The sequence below is a fragment of the Pipistrellus kuhlii genome, unplaced genomic scaffold, assembly GCF_014108245.1.
Source record: "Pipistrellus kuhlii isolate mPipKuh1 unplaced genomic scaffold, mPipKuh1.p scaffold_m20_p_50, whole genome shotgun sequence".
In the NCBI taxonomy this organism is placed as follows: Eukaryota; Metazoa; Chordata; class Mammalia; order Chiroptera; family Vespertilionidae; genus Pipistrellus; species Pipistrellus kuhlii.
Genome location: NW_023425552.1, coordinates 1,215,799 through 1,230,211, shown reverse-complemented (window position 1 = coordinate 1,230,211; position 14,413 = coordinate 1,215,799). Strand labels below are relative to the sequence as shown.

Below are 14,413 nucleotides of genomic sequence, written 5' to 3'. Positions count from 1 at the left end.
TTTACTCAATGAGACTGCGTTCTGACCTTACATCCTGTCTGGGGGGGACATCCGGCTCTCAGGTCAAGTCCAGCAGCTGCTTACCCCGGCCAACCCCCCAAAACCACCACCACCGGGAAACGTGATGACATCACTGGGTGAGGGGACGTCAGCTGTGGCTCCTCAGGGAATAAACCGCTTCCCAGCGGCTCTGGATTGGGGATCAGAACTCTCGGGATCCTCCTCTTAGGCCTTCCTTTGTGTATGAAAACCAGTGTCACACTGGCCTAATCGGCTCTTAATAATATTTACTTTCTACACTAACATTCAGAAGGGAAAGTCATTTTCAGTTAATTTCAGTAATGTAGCTTGGATTTAATACTTCAGCTTCAAAAGCAGCTGGCATTTTTAGGTAATATAGAAACAAATAGTATGTTCACAGGCTGATGCAGGTAAATTGTACAAGTTGTTGCGTTTAGTCTTTCGGATTTTTCGATATTTATGTATTTAAGATTCAGTTATGGAAAGGATTGTAAAATTAGGAATATCAGATAAGGATGATGTCCATTTGTATTTTTAAAATTTTAAAGGAATTTCTTTGAATGCTGCTGACAGAAACATGAACTAAATTAGAAGTTTTGATGAAACACATCAGCTTTTTGCTTTTTTGTGTGTGTTTCCTTTTGCCTAACTGACCTATCATTTAGATGCAACTCTAGAAGACAAGGTTACTAGGTTATGAATCTTTTTTTAAAATATATTTTATTGATTTTTTTTTTTTTTTTTTTTTACAGAGAGGAAGGGACAGAGAGTCAGAAACATCGATGAGAGAAACATCGATCAGCTGCCTCCTGCACACCTTCTACTGGGGATGTGCCCTTTCAGTCCACAGGCCAACGCTATATCCACTGAGCCACACCAGTAAGGGATAGGTTATGAATCTTGATCATGGTAGGGGTGGGAGAGTCAAGAAGCTCTATCCACTGAGCAACACCAGTGAGGGCGATGCAGAGCTTTCTATACCAGGACAAGGAACTTGAGTTTCATTCCATTTTCCTGAAAAGCCACTAGAGTTTTATACAAGAAGTAGTATGACCTTTTATTTCTTTTTAAAGATGCCTGTGGCCACGGTGGAGCACAGACAGTGGGAGCACGGGAACAGAGGCGAGGCGGCTTCCAGAGAAGTCCCAGGAACGGAGGGTGGCAGCTGGGGCTGGAGAGTCCATGGAGGACAGTGATTTGGACTTGCTGGTGAAAGGACACAATCACACCAGACCAGAGTGCTGACTGTGACCTGCAGTTTTCTATCACTATCGCGTAGAAATTTGGGGCTTTGCACCACGGCATCTTCATAGAAGCTGGTGTGGTCTGCTTGGTCCTTTCCAGATCCGGCCACAAGAGGGCACTAACACCTACTCTGAGGCAAAGCTGCTCACCCTGCCCCTGGTCCCTGCTGCATACCCATGCCTAGTGTCCTAGTCTCTCCTCCTCTCCCCTCACCTGTTCCTGATTTTCTCTTCAATGTAAACAGCAAATATTTACAATGAGCCTTTTATATATTACCCTAACTCAGTGGCAGGCAAACTCATTAGTCAACAGAGCCAAAAATCAACAGTATAACGATTGAAATTTCTTTTGAGAGTCAAATTTTTTAAACTTTTTCTAATGCCCTCTCCCCCTAAGCCGGCAGTTGGACATCCCCCAAGGGCTCATGGGCTGCGAGAGGGCACAGGCCAGGCTAAGGAAACCCCCGAGTGAAAGAATTTCATGCACCAGGCCTCTAGTACAGAAAGAATGATTGAAGATCAATAAGAAGAAACCGACCCAGCCGAAACCGGTTTGGCTCAATGGATAGAGCGTCGGCTTGGGGACTGAAGGGTCCCGGGTTCGATTCCGGTCAAGGGCATGTACCTTGATTGCGGGCATATCCCCAGTAGGGGGTGTGCAAGAGGGAGCTGATCGATGACACTCTCTCATCGATGTTTCTCTCTATCTCTCTCCCTTTCTCTCTGTACAAAATCAATAAAATATATATTTAAAAAAAAAAAAAGAAGAAACCGACCCGGCTGGAGACAGCCTTACACAAGCAGACAACGCCAGTATCTAAGGACTTAGAAGGATAATAATCCTCTGCATCAAGATTCAGCCAGGAAAAGAAAGGGAACTCATTAACGATCTCTCTACATTTTAACAATTTTATAAGAAAGTTTTAAGCAGGAAATCTGAACAGATATTTTAAATCGGACAAAATGAATGTCACCAGCTAGTCTCCTCTGTTGTAAGAGTTTTGAGAAAAACAGGGAAAAAGCAGCATCTGCCTCTTCCTTGTGCGTATGGGGGGAAATGAGTTACTTATGCAACGACTGCACAGTGGAACGCTTTGTTTCCATAGAGATTATGACACAACTTAAATTAGAATATTCCGATTTCAATTGAGAAATGATCTTTTTGTCTAAGTGAATGGTGTATTCAGTGGGAATAAAAGCTCTGCACATCTGCTGATATCATTTCCTCTTTACTGCCCTAACAATTAATCATGAGAATACATCCACACAGTCCTAAAATGGAATTCATACCCCCCAATTTAACAAGTGCCTCAAAATATGCAGTGAATGACGGGTTTTTCTACAGGATGTACAAGAATACTGAACACAAAATACTTAAAAATATTTTTTGCTCATTTCACATCTATTATACTTAAGCAGGCCCTGTACTCCCTGTCTGAATAAGACAAAGGTTAATTTAGTCTGCCTTCTGCCGTTACTACCTGGATTCAACAGATAAACTGTACACTGGTGCATGAAATTATTAATATGATGCACAAATATATCAGAATCATATTCTGTTTCCCCCATCGAAATGAGCTTCTGAGTTCTATCCACTTGCATAAAACTGGCACCCACAAAAGTCCAGTGTTTGGTAAAGGCCGAATGAACCCATTACCGAGTAATAGACATCCCAACGCTGCTTCACATTTTGATAATATATCTTCCTAAAGGAAATAGCTAAGAAAAAGGACAATCCAAATTGTTAGAGTAGAATGAAGATGGGCTAGGTGTCCTAACTGGTTTGTATTATACATCATTCTGCTCTTTTTCTCATTTCACTGTGAAATCTTTCCAGTGAATAGATATTCTATCTCATGCTCAAAGGTCTCCAAAGAAATGATGCAATTTTTAATTTAGTTACAGTTGAGTATATCCTCAATTAACCAAATACTAGTATTCAAACCAAATCCTGTGTGATTAGATTCTCATCTGTTGATACTTTGGACATATTGGCTCCTCATATCAATTGCTATTTTCAGCCATGTTTTGTTTAGATATTTTAGAATGTGCCTCCTTTGAAAAAATATTTCCCACTTAAATTATAACTGATTTTAAGCAACATAACTGAATCTGATATGAAGCATGATGCACAAAATAGGAAGTAAACCTTCTACTTCAATCAAAGGTATAGTTTTCATATATTAAAAAAAAGGATACTATCTTGTGATTTTGTAAAAAAAAAAAAAAAAAAAAAAGCAAAACCACAACAAATAAAAGCAAAAATATGTTGTACATTAACAATAAATTTTGAATGTACATCTATATACTCTTCAAATGTTTTTACCTATCAAGCAAAACGAAACTCAAATTTTTCATGCTGATTTAATAGTGTGCAAAATTTTTCCTAACAAAAAGAGGACTTAGAAATAGAGGAGGTATCAAACATACATGGCGGTGATAAGGAATAAATAAAAAACATGAAGTTATAATTACCCTCAGAGGATGAAATAGAGCAAACCACTCATGCAAGTGGCTGGTTTCGCTTACTACGTGTTGATTTTTCCGGAAGTCCTCAGTAAACAGAGAGCTGGGAGACTTGGGCAAGCACCCAGATTCCCAGCACCCCAAGGCCTTCTCCAGAGAACAACACTGTCCCGGCCGACGGCTCAGTTGGCTGGAGCATCGTCCTGTACACCAAAAGGCCACAGGGTTCGAGTCCCACTCAGGGAATCTGTTATGAACGTACCTAAGTTGTGGGCTCAATCCCTAGTTGGGGTGTGTGTGGAAGACAACCGATTGATGCATCTCACATCAATACTTCTCTCGCTCCCTCTCCCTTCCTTTCTAAAAATCAATTTCAAAAATGCAACATCCCGGGTGAGGATTAAAAAAAAAGGGCAAGAGAACAGGTGGACAACAGTCACTGGATTTAGGATGCACTCGTATGTCGTTATGTATGACTTTATTTAACTGTTTATATCTGCAACGACTCTATTTCCAAATATGGTCAACAATCTGAGGGCCCAGTGGACATTAAGTATGGGAGGATACCACTAGACCCAGTACACTAAGTCACAAGTGCAACCTCAATCCTCAATTAAGTAATTAAAAGTGATGAATCCACTTCATTTATATAAAGCTCAAATCTGCCAAAACCAATCTATAATATATGTTGTAGGGATGGAGGGACTGAGAGAAAATTCAAGGCCAAATAGGGTCCTGGAATGTTCTATTTATTATTATTTAAAATATATATATATTTTTTTTACTAAAGGCCTGTTGCACAAATTTGTGCACGGGTGGGGTCACTCGGCCTGGCTGGCAATCAGCCCATCTCGCCCAGTGCCCGATCAGGGTCAGCCAGCCAGGGGGAGGGGCCATGGGAGGTTGGCTGTGGCTGACCACCAGGAAGACAGCTCCTGTGTTGAGAATCTGGTGGTCAGTGCACGTCATGGCTACCATCCAGTGCCCAGTCATCACCGGCACTTAGGTTTTACGTATATACTAGAGGCCCATTGCACAAAATTCATGCACGGGGGCGGGGGTCCGTTCCTCAGGCCTTTCTGTTCCTCTCTCCAATCTGGGACCCCAATCCCACAGGCCTAAGCCAGCAGTCTGACATCCCTCTCACAATCCAGAACTGCTGGCTCTTAACTGCTCGCCTGCCTGCTTGCCTGACTGCCCCTAACTGCTTCTGCCTGCCTGCCTGCCTGATTGATCTCCCCCTAAGGCTCCCCTGCCTGCCTGATTGATGCCTAACTGCCCCCCCTGAAGGCTTGATCACCCACAACTGCCTTCCCCTGCTGGCCTGATCGCCCACAACTGCCCTCCCCTGCTGGCCTGATCGCCCACAACTGCCCTCCCCAGCCAGCCTGACTGCCCACAACTGCCCTCCCCAGCCAGCCTGACTGCCCATAACTGCCCTGCCCTGCCACCACCCACCTCCTCCATGTGAGATGGTGGAGACACTGGGACCGGCCTCTTCCACGCAGCTCAGAGCTGCGGGACCCCCCAGGCCTCAGAGCACGGAGTGGCCGCCGGGCCCTGCCTCTGCTGTGCATGTGGTCATCTTGTGACGGCCATCTTGTGATGACATAAGGGTGTGATGTCACATAGGCTATTATTAGTATAGTTAGGTTGATTTCAGAGAGGAAGGGAGAGGGAGAGAGAGTTAGAAACATCAATGATGAGAGAGCCTCCTGCACGCTCCCCACTGAGGATCAAGCCCCCAACCCAGGCATGCACTGTGACCAGGAATCGAGCCATGACCTCCTGGTTCATAGGTTAGTGCCCAACCACTGAGCCAGGCCAGCAGAGCTGCAATGTTCCATTTCTTAACCTGTGTGCTGGTTACATTGAGAAAAATTCATACAGTTATACACTGATGATTTATACATTAACTGCATTAACTTTCAAAAAGAATTTGCTTTCAAAAGATACCTTATCGGCACTTCGGTTTTCACTGGGAGAAAGGGCCTCTCTCCAGCAGCAGGGCCAGGGGCAGGCAGGGCAGCGCCTTTGGGGAAGGGGGTGGCGGCTTCTCTCCCCCTCCCTCCGCGCCCCTCTGGCTCCTGTGTCTGAGGCAGGGGCAGCGGACAGGACCAGGGAGGTACAAGCTCTTCCTGTTGGGGCCTGAAGGATTTTTAAAGCGTTTTTGTTGTTTCTCTGGAGTCGCTCCTGCTGCGTCCCTCCCACTGCAGCTCCCTTCAGACGGGCAGCGCTTCTCTTCCAGGTTTTTTCCAGTCTTCCCTCCCTTTCTACCCTGGGGTCCCCTCTGCCTGGCAGGCTAACATCTAGGGCAAGGACCCTTTAAGAAGGGCTCCATGTCCACATCCCCTCCAGCTGTGCTCACAGCTCTGCTCCCTGGCGCCAGCGAGTGCTTAGTGGGAGGGAAGGTGGTCCATTCAGCTTCAAGCACAACAGGCTTCAGGCAGGTGGTGGCTCTACCTCTGTCCTTTAATGTCTGGCGTATCTTCTGTTTGCACCCCGTTTTACTTATAGGGACCTCCACGAAAGGATCTCCATCCACTGCTCAGACATATGTCAAGAGCCGCGGTCTGAATGGAGAATGAAAAGCAACGGGGAAGCTGGAGGAAGGAAAGGAATGCAATGCCTGTTACTAACAGCAGCACCCACAAAGTGCCCGACTGGCCATAAATTTTCTTTTTCTTTTTCAAACATGTTTGTATTGATTTCAGAGAGGAAGGGAGAGTGAGAGAGAGAGACAGAAACATCAGTGATGAGAGAGAATGATTGGCTGCCTCCTGCACACTCCACGCTAGGGATTGAAGCCACAACTCGGGCTTGTGCCCTTGACCGGAATCGAACCTGGGGCTCTTCAGTCCGCAGGCCGATGCTCTATCCACTGAGCCAATCCAGCTAGGGCTGGTGCCGTAAATTTTCAACCTCAAATAATCGAGTTGAAGATCTGGGGAGCTAGTATTAGAAACTGCTATGTGTCACTTACACTGGAATCCCCGTGTGTGCTACTGTCTGTGACGTACGTACACTGCTTCCATGAAAGCAAGGATTGGATGATAAATGAGGCTTCGGGCTGAAACCGGTTTAGTTCAATGGATAGAGCGTCGGCTTGGGGACTGAAGGGACCCGGGTTCGATTCCGGTCGGGGGCATGTGCCTTGGTTGCAGGCATATCCCCGGTAGGAGGTGTGCAAGAGGCAGCTGATCGATGACTCTTTCTCATCGATGTTTCTAACTCTCTATCTCTCTCCCTTCCTCTCTGTACAAAATCAATAAAATATATTTAAAAAATGAGGCTTCGGAGTGTGTCTCTCCTTCCTGCCACCTCAGGCCAGATGCTCCCGCTAATGTCACTGCTCAAGCCCTCACTCAGTCCGGCTCCTCTGCCTCTTGGGGTCCAGCTGGACCCTGAGCAGCTCTGCCACCAGCTCACACATACTCATGGCCACTATTTCAAATACAATGCCAGGGTGTCTCTCACCTTGGAAAATGTGATTTGCCTATTGTTGTTGTTTTCTTTTCTTTTCCCAAGATCTGCAGCTGCAAGTGACTTCTATCCACTTCCTCTCCTCACGCCTAGTTCAACCTGGCTTGGGTTTCAGAAATCTAATTTCTTCAAATATAAAGTTTGCATTTCTGTTTCTTCTTCTCCTACATGCTCGGGATAATTTTCCAGGGCGGGATGGAGAAAGGCTAACATCCTCATGTTCATGTCTTAAGTTCTTTTTCCTCCAAAAAGAAAACCACTTTATAATCTCCTTGAATATAAAGTAATACATGATCATTCCAAAGACCAGGCAGCACAGAAGGGTGGAAGAGAGAAAAGGAAAATGCTGTTACCTGAAATCTTATTAACTAAAGTGATCCCAGTGTAACACATGAGCACATATTCTAATGAGCCTTTTCCCATGCCCTTTTTAACTTAAAACTGAGTATTTCCTTGAAGAAGAAAAAAAAAATCTAAATTATGATTTTAGTAGCTACACAATATTCATGAGAACTTCCTTCATGAGACACTAGAATGTTTAATTTTTAAAATAAACAATCCCATAAAACCAGAAGTCATGCCCTCGAAAGATCAAATTTTCCACATTTTAGTTTCCTTGTAAGCCAGAGAAAAGGAGGGTTTATTCCACCAGCTTTTAGAAATACAACAAGCAGGCCTGGGTCTTGAAAAGCTAGGTAACTAAGGCTTCTTTTTTAAAAGTTACTGTTTCCACGACCTTTGTTCCTTGTATAATAAATACACTGTGTTTTCCTGGCTTTTCATGTACAAGACAGAGAAATCCAAACAACCAAAGTATCCAAGCCTTACTCTGAGGACAGACAATGTTTAGGAGGATGGTCAGAAGTACAGACTGCTGCTTTTACAAACTGACGTGAGCTCGTACGACGGAGCCGAACGACGGGACATACACTAATGTCCGCAGTCTGAGTTTCATTAAGTTGTCTTTTCTAATGCACTTCCTTAATTAATAGAGTCTTCGAGCTATGCAAGCACCGAGCCTGGCAGCTGGTTGTGGCAGTGAAGCGGAGAGAATACATTCTGTTCCTTGTCTCAGCAGACCACAGAGACAACAATTTTTTTTCCAGCAAAACATCCCCCACACGAATGAGCAAAACCACAGATGGCAGAGTGGCACGTGCCCGGTGCAATGACTTTACGCAAGTGTCATCCACAAACACATTCCGACAAGTGCGTGAGGATGAGTGAGCGGCCTCTGAGTTAGGGTGTGCTCCTTGCAAAACCGGGCAGCCTCGGGGTCAGCAACAAGCAACCAGGCACAGGAAGAACGGGAGCTGGAGAAGGCCAGCAACCTGCCTCCAGCGATTTATTCACAGTAATCAAGCCATCGCCCGCCAACAGGCCGGCCATTCAGTAGATTTGCATATTACACTTTTATTATTATAGGTATTGTTGGGAGTCCTAGCCACAGCAATCAGAAACAAAAAGAAATAAAAGACATCCAAACTAGAAAGGGAGAAGGAAAACTGTCCTTATTTGCAGATGGCATATACTATATAGAAAGAACCCTAAAGATTCCACACAAAAAACTATTATAATAAACTAGAGGCCTGGTGCACAAAATTCATGCATGGGGGGGTGTCCCTCGGCCCAGCCTGCACACTCTCCAATCTGGGACCCCTCTCACAATCCAGGATTGCTGGCTCCCAACTGCTCGCCTGCCTGCCTGCCTTCCTGATTGCCATTACTGCTTCTGTCTGCCAGCCTGATCACCGCCTAACCACTCCCCTGCCAGCCCAATTGCCCCTAACTGCCCTCCCCTGCCGGCCTGGTCGCCCCCAACTGCCCTCTCCTGCAACCCTGGTTCCCCCCAACTGCCGGCTGGAAGCAGGTATCTGGGATCTATTTATCTTCTATAATGGAAACTTTGTAGCCTGGAAAGGAGGCCAGGGCAGGCAGGCAGGCCCTGGCTTCCTCCATCACTGGGGGCAACCCAACCCTCCTGCTCGCTCCAGCTCTGTGGCGGCTGCCATCTTAGTTGGGTTAATTTGCATACTTGCTCTGATTGGCTGGTGGGTATAGTGGAGTGATGGTCAATTTGCATGTTTCTCTTTTATTAGTGTAGATAATCTTTTAACATATAGATTTCTTATTGTAAGGAAAATAGCTGTTCAATCAGCAAGTTTGGATGTGAAATTGTCATTTGTTCATTATTCAACAAATATTTGTAGAGCACTTTTAAATGCACTAAACCTATAATGAGTGCTAAAGTTATAGAAATAAAAATATGAATTCTATCCTCTGGAAACTAAATATCGAAGGATAGAGAAATATTAACAAATAATTACAACACTTTGTGAATGTTTAACAACAAATGCTTGTACAGAGCGTGACTGAGAAGTGACTGATTAACTCTGTAAGGGGGGCGGGCGATGAGGGAAATCAGCAAAGTTTTCAGAAGAGTGATGCCCGCTGAGGTGAATCTGAAGGAAATGTAGGGCTCCGTCAGGTCTGAAGGGGGAAAGGAGCATTCTAGAAAGAGAAAATATCATGTGCAAATATTATGTCCACCCAGGATGCTCAGAGACAATGGATGGCTAAGTGGGATTGAGATGGAAAGTTCCATAGATGAGCTGGGACCGGTTTGGCTCAGTGGATAGAGCATCGGTCTGTGGACTGAAAGGTCCCGGGTTCGATTCCGGTCAAGGGCATGTACCTTGGTTGCAGGCACATCCCCACTGGGGGATGTGAAAGAGGCAGCTGATCGATGATTCTTTCTCATGGATGTTTCTCTCTATCCCTCTCTCTTTCTCTCTGTAAAAATTCAATAAAATATATTTTAAAAAATAAAAAATAAAAGTCACCTATCGTAGCTTTTAAGGCAGTTGCAAAGGTTCTGAAGGACTCTTGTCTTCTTCAACCAATAGAGAACCTTGCTCCCCAGCTACTTCCTTTGGGACCCTCTCTCTTGGAACCCAGGCACCACACTGTGAGATGCCCAAGCAGAGAGAGGCACTCTGGTCAAAAACCCATCCCATCCCATCAGCCTCAAGGCACCCCAGCCCAAGGACCAGACACGTGAGTGAAGGAGCCGCCCAACAATTCTAAGTCACAGCATTCAGGTGCCTGGTGTCCAGGAGCAGAGACAAGCCCCTCTAGTCCTGTCCAGATTCCTGTGCGGAATCCATGAGCATCACAAAAAGGCTGGCGCTCAGTGGACGGAGGGTGGGCACACAGCAGTAACTGGGACGACGGGGCTGGGCATAACCTGCCAAATTGATGTCAGGACCCAGGCGTGGCGGTCTGACACCCACTGGTTCAGGGACACGGACTCAATACCTGGAGCCTGGCACTCAACCCTGCCAAGTTACGGTCCCCCTGAGTCTGTGCACACCCAGGCGGACATTTTCGTAACTGGCAACTGATGGGATGGGCGAAGTGGAGTAAAAGGCTTCATTTAACTCACGGGGGCCAAACTCGGAAGTGCAAGGTGGGTCAGGCTGTTCTGGTCCGAGTCCCGTGGTTTCCCAGCTTCCTAAGGACGGTCCAACATCTGCCAAAAACACATCTGTGAGCTGCCCAGGCCCCACTGGGACATTTCGGTCTGAAGGTTGCCTGTTAACTTCTATCCTTCAATGCTGTCAGCCCTGTCAACAGTTTCAAACTTTCCTGTTAATGGGTAACTTTCATCTAAATATAAAACTCAGATCAATCTGTTAAGGATTAGCAGATTCTTAAAAAAAAAAAAAAAAAGGGGGGGGGGGAGTGGGAATGAAGAAGCATTTCTGGTGGATGGAGAGTTCCCAGCAGGCCTGGGGGTCAGAAACTTAACCTTCATTGGTTAATTGGGTTTTGGTTGCTTTATTTTAAAGTCACTAGTTATGCTAATGTTATAGTACTGGCCCTGAGGGGGGAAAAACAGAAAATTCATGACTAGGTTAAGACTCCCAGAAAGGACAGCCTGGAATGGGAGCACTGAGGGAAGCCCCCATAGGAAGGGAACTTTTTTAAAAAAAAAATGTTTTATTGTTTTAGAGAGAGAGGAAGGGACAGGGCTAGTGAGAGAGAAACAACAATAAGACAAACATCATTGATCAGCTGCCTCCTGCATAAGCCCACCAGGGATGGAGCCCGCAACCTGCGCACGTGCCCTGACTGGGAATCAAACCTCTTGGTTCATGGGTTGATGCTCAACCACTGAGCAACACAGGCCAGGCGGGAAGGAAGGATCGTTAAGCTAGCACTCCTCACGAGAGCCAGTCATCTCAAGGTACGGGTTCAAGGGAAGGCCCCTCGAAAGACCAACCAGAAAGGAGAACTGGAAACCACTAAAAAAGACCTTAATTTAGTCACTTATCAATGAACATGTTCTACTATTATATCAGATAAACCTGAGGGTTTTTTTGTTTTTAATCTGGATTTAATGTTGGTCATGCATTCTTTAATTCTGCAGTGCAATCAGGTCACTGGTTTCTGCAAAACTGTGTCTGGGGCAATGGGTAAGGAGGGACAGTCCGTGCCCACATTCCAGCTGATAAGCACACATGAGACATACTAGAAGCAGAGAAACTAGAGGGAGTCCCGATTTTTGCCAGGCATACGGGGACCATTAATAACCAATGGGAGAAAGAAATGCACGGACAAGCAGGCTGGAAAATTTGGGGCAATTGACAAAGACAGAACACAAACTATTTTCTTCTTACCTCTTCTGTCATGTGTACCCCCTCCCTCTTGGGATTGAACTCTCAGGATTATGAGCTCACTATTTCATAATGAAAAAGGAGACAAACAGGCCATAGCTCCTTAAAATTTGTACCTACTCCTAATCTACAAAAACAACAGTGTTCATTCTCATGCTCACTTCCTTCCTTCAGTCTTCCTAAAAGAATCATCCCTCTTGGCCCCAGGTAATCAGGTAATCGTACCTCCTAGGCCCTCCTCAAGGATCCCGGCAATAGTTCCCTATGTCCGCCGAAACCGGTTTGGCTCAGTGGACAGAGCGTCGGCCTGTGGACTGAGGGGTCCCAGGTTCGATTCCGGTCAAGGACATGTACCTTAGATGTGCGGGAGGCAGCTGATCAAGTCTCTCATCGATGTTTCTAACTCTCTATCCCTCTCCCTTCCTCTCTGTAAAAAGTCAATAAAATATATATATATTTTTTAAATAGTTCCCTTGCCGAAACCGGTTTGGCTCAGTGGATAGAGCGTCGGCCTGCGGACTGGAAGGTCCCAGGTTCGATTCCGATCAGGGGCATGTACCTTGGTTTTGGGCACATCCCCAGTAGGGGATATGCAAGAGGCAGCTGGTTGATGTTTCTCTCTCATCGATGTTTCTAACTCTCTATCCCTCTCTCTTCTTCTCTGTAAAAAATCAATAAAATATATATATTTTAAAAATAGTTCCCTTATGTCCTAATCACTAACTCCTCCTCTTTCCCTTTAGCATGTCAACATGCTTATACAGGACAAGATCTTCCTCTGGCCCATTAGATACAAATCCATGACATGCTACCCTGCCATAGGCCTTTCTGGAAAAGGCAGCCTCAGCTGGTTTATACTAGTTGATTTGATATCATCTGAGCCACAGACATTACACAAAACCATTCCCAATATCCAGACACTGCTGCTGAGGCTGGGGACTGGTGCTGGAGCTACAGGGCAGCAGAGAGGCAGAGCAACCTGGTACCCAAACCAGCAGGGGTGAGAAATGGACCGAAGGAAAGTTGTCTCGAAGGAAAACTGCAAAGCACCCTGTGTCCTGACCAACGCTGAGATCTAGCTGTTCTTTTCCATGAAGCTGCTTTATGAGTAGCTGAATAACAAACTGTCAAAACATATTACCCAAGGGAGCTTTTGAGATCTTGCTTCCTGACATATGTCATCAGTTTGGCTCAAATAAATTCTTATCATTTTTTTTTTTTTAATTTAAACAAAAAACACATGCTACCTAGGATTGAAAACTCCCCATTTGGTAACCATCATGGTAATAACTGTTTCAGGCAAAAGTCATCAATGAATGATAAAACTAATTGGTGAAAATTTAATTAGGATAGGGATAGTTACACAGACTCAAAGTACTACCGTTTCCCCGAAAATAAGACAGTGTCTTATATTAATTTTTGCTCCCAAAGATGCACTAGATCTTATTTTCGGAGGATGTCTTATTTTCAGGGAAACACGGTAGTGATGCCCATCAGACAGTCAGTGATTTCAGAGGGAACCCAGCAGACACCAGCCTAATCAAGGAATCCCAGTGAACAGCACCAGAGATGGCAGAGAGACACAATGGGCCCTCTGATCTGATGTACCGAGAAGGACACAACGTCGATTCTGTGGCATTCCTGCCAAAAATGCACAGCTGGGATCGATCATAAGAAAACAGAGGTAAACCTAAAATAAGGAAAATTCTACACAGTAACAGGCCTCTACTCTTCAAAAATGCCAAGATCCCAAAAGACAAACACCTCAGGGGTTTCTCACATGGAAGACTGATGTACAGGACAACATGGGTGATCCTGGATTGGATCCTAAATGAGAAAATCATTTTTTCTTTTGTCATAAAGGAAATTAGTGGGATAGTTGCTTAGATAACAGTACTGTAGCAATGTGAATTTCATGACTTTGATCATTGTATTGATTATAGAAATTTTCAGTTTTTTGGAAATATGCACTGCAGTATTTAAGGGTAAAGGGGCATCATGTCTGCAACTGACTTTCAAATATGGATAGAGAATAAATGATAAAAGCACACAGTGAGATGTTGAGATTTTGGGCAATCTGTATAAATAGTATGCATGGATTCATTGTACTATACTTTTTTCAACTTTTCTGTAAGTCTGAAATTATTTCAACATTTAAAAAGAGTTTTTCACCCCGACCGGTTTGGCTCAGTGGGTAGAGCATCGGCCTGCAGACTGAAGGGTCTCAGGTTTGATTCCGGTCAAAGGCATGTACCCAAGTAGGGGGTGTGCAGGAGGCAGCTCATTAATGTTTCTCTCTCTTCAATGTTTAAAAAAAAAAAGTATAAAGAATCTCCATATGCCCATCACACAGATTCAATAATTACTATAATTCTAACATACTTGCTACATTCATCCCTTTTTTTGCTATAGTGTTCCAAAGCAAATCAACATTTTCACCCCTAAATACTAGTGTATGTGTGTGTGTGTGCAATTTTCTCCCCAACTACAATTCTATTATATCAACTAATAAAATTTAAA

General features: G+C 44.7%; 1 protein-coding gene across 1 annotated transcript in view; it reads right to left on the bottom strand.

Moving 5' to 3' along the window:
* PDE8A (phosphodiesterase 8A) overlaps positions 1-14,413 on the bottom strand; it is a 66,264-nt gene that overhangs the window by 30,562 nt on the left and 21,289 nt on the right. The window lies entirely within an intron of this gene.